General features: G+C 41.8%; 1 protein-coding gene across 1 annotated transcript in view; it reads left to right on the plus strand.

The window, feature by feature from the left end:
• Positions 1-2,364: 2,364 nt before the first annotated feature.
• Positions 2,365-3,217, plus strand: part of LOC143020669 (uncharacterized) — a 9,184-nt gene continuing 8,331 nt past the window's right edge. Inside the window, exon 1 of the mRNA XM_076177207.1 lies at positions 2,365-2,459. The gene's annotated coding sequence lies outside the window, so the exon portion shown is untranslated. The remainder of the gene's footprint in view (positions 2,460-3,217) is intronic.

A 3,217-nucleotide genomic window follows, 5' to 3' on the forward strand; every position in this document is an offset into this window, starting at 1 on the left:
ATCGAGAAGCTCGAGGAGGCGTACATGCAGAAATTGAAACGTGGTACAGCCAAAGACTCGAACCTACTCTAGCCACCTGACTAGTGACAGTAAGTGAATTGTGGTTAATATAGACATATATATATATATATATATATACTGCATATACATATATATACATATATATATATATATATATATATATATATATACAAAATGTTTCCTATACTGGGAAGAACATAACGACAGACTCAGAAACACTAAGTGTGCTCCCGACATTTCCAATCCTCTTCGGGGTCTGTCTTCAGGGATCGAACATTGAGAACGTACCAAGTTTTTCTGTGTGTGGTGTTTTATTCTTCCCAATGAATATGTGAAAATGAATGTGACAAACTAAAAACAAGGAATTAAAGAGAGAACTATAAATCTTCAAGGATTGGACCTACATGGGATTGATCTCAAAGCTGAAACGTCTTAAGACAATGTGGCCTAATGGTTGTATGTATCCATCTTCTACGATGATCAGGACCACTGTTAACGCCTCGTGGAAAGCCTCATTACATCGTCGATAGCTACTGAGATTGTGACTTTAGCTAGACGAAAAAAATAATAACAGTAATTCCCTGTTGTTGAATTTATTGTTTCAATTTATAATCCAGCTTCTATGACTTTTATAGCTGAAGATTTATCTATTGTAACAGATAATTATCACCATGTAATTCCTGTTCGGAAGGTTTTCATATTTATTAAGGTGAATCGTTATCGAAATAGATTTCATAAACGCTTAGATAATTTTTTGTATTGCCTTATGAGATTCTCCCAACTACGACCTGGTTCTGTGGCATGAGGAAGGGCAGCTCCTGTAGTGTATATACTATATACACGTAAATGTTTTCATTAATAGAATCATTAATAGAATCATTAATAGAATCATTAATAGAATCATTAATAGAATCATTAATAGAATCATTAATAGAATCATTAATAGAATCATTAATAGAATCATTAATAGAATCATTAATAGAATCATTAATAGAATCATTAATAGAATCATTAATAGAATCATTAATAGAATCATTAATAGAATCATTAATAGAATCAGATGAACTCCTACTTCCTCTCACATCTGGTCATTTCTTGATTTCCCTCACCTTGCGTTTAGCTTCCAATCTCTTTATTCTGTACCTCTTGTAGACTTCCTTGTTTCTTCTTTGGAATTGTTCCTCCTATACATCCTTCTTTTACGCCCTCCTACCATCCCTATATCTTTATTATTCCATTTATTGCCCTTCCTGCACACACACACATTCTCACATACACACACACACACGCACATTCTCTCTCTCTCTCTCACACACACACACATTACACACACACACACACACATTCTACCTCTCTCTCTCACACACACACATACACACACACACATTACACACACACACACACACACACACACACACACACACACACACATACATTCTTACACACACAACACACATTCTCACATACACAGATTCCACACACCCACATTCCACACACACACACACACACACACACACACACACACACACACACACACACACACACACACACACACACACACACACACACGCAGTGGTACCGTTTGCAACCGCTGATCCAGTACTCTGAGCTCGATTCCCTTCCAGGGCTACTATAATTTTTGCATTGCTGCACTGCGAGCCGGCATTCCATCTCTCGTGGGCAAGTTGTGTGTGTGTGTGTGTGTGTGTGTGTGTGTGTGTGTGTGTGTGTGTGTGTGTGTGTGTGTGTGTGTGTGTGTGTGTGTGTGTGTGTGTGTGTGTGTGTGTGTGTGTGTGTGTGTGTGTGTGTGTGTGTGTGTGTGTGTGTGTGTGTGTGTGTGTGTGTGTGTGTGTGTGTAGGTCACATCATTACTCATAGATCGGGCATACATGAGCTCTGAGCTCTCATCCAAGAAGGTAAAAGATGTCGATCACGAGTCCAACACGTGATCCAAGACAGTGGTGAATAACACATATGAATCACTATTACTTCACATAACCCTCTGCATGAATACATTAATCATTTACAAGACTGTAATAAGTCCATAAAAATGAAGGAGACCGAAAGAGACCATAAGGCCTGCACTAGGGAGTTCCAAGTCCATTACCACCTATCATCACTACATGGTTACTAAGCCTATTTCACTCGTAACCACTCTACTGGTAAACAAGATTTTTTTTTCATATTTCCTTCTTAAATCTAAATTCGTCCAATTCAAATCATTCACTGCGAGTTCGTGATAACAGTCTTCGAAAGCAGCTTAGAATAATCCATCTCTTACGTGAGCAAATGTGCAGATATTGGTGGAAATTATATTAATCGTCTATGCAACGTCAAATCCTGGAGGAAGTGACTCGGATGACGACGCCAATGAAGATTCAGTCATCGGTTTGCAGTCTTCGGCAGAGGATCTCATCGAAGTCGTAGATCTTCGTGTGGTATGTATCGGGACATTTTCCCCTCAACCCCCCCCCCGGACAGTTTCTCCTCACCACCGGACAGTTTCCCCTCGCCCCCCGGACAGTTTCCCCCTCGCCCCCCGGACAGTTTATCCTCACCCCCGACAGTTCCCCCCTCACCCCGGGCAGTTCCCCCTCGCCCCGAATAGTTTCCCCCTCACCCCGGGCAGTTTCTTCTTACCCCGGACAGTTTCTCTTAACCCGGACATTTTTTCCTCACCACGGACAGTTTACCCCCTACCCTCACCCCCAGACAGATTCCCCTCACCCCCGGACAGTTTCCCTCACCCCCGTACATTTTTCCCCTCACCCCCCGGACATTTCCCTCTCATCCCGGATACTTCCCCGTCAACTCGGACAGCTTCTCTTCACCCATCAGACAGTTTCTCCCTCACCCCGGACAGTTTCCCCTCACTCCTGGACAGTTTCCCCCTCACCCACAGACAGTTTCCCCCTCACCCACAGACAGTTTCCCCACAAGAAGGTAAGTCCGAATACGTAAGTTGAAACGCAAAAGCAACCTCTAAATTTAGGAAACTAGAAGTTAGTAAGCAGTGCTCCGGTGTTGAAGTAGAGCAAAATCTAGAAACTGGTTTAGAAAATAATCTTAGTGCAATCTCTAAGTCAAAGGAGGTCTTTAGGAACAACAGACGTAGTCGAGTTTTACAGTGCATCTCTCACTGAACTACTAAACTCACAAACTACTAAAATACCTTGTCTTCCATGACATGGACTAC

The sequence above is a fragment of the Oratosquilla oratoria genome, chromosome 40 (assembly GCF_046742065.1).
Source record: "Oratosquilla oratoria isolate Oo_2021 chromosome 40, ASM4674206v1, whole genome shotgun sequence".
Classification (NCBI taxonomy): Eukaryota; Metazoa; Arthropoda; class Malacostraca; order Stomatopoda; family Squillidae; genus Oratosquilla; species Oratosquilla oratoria.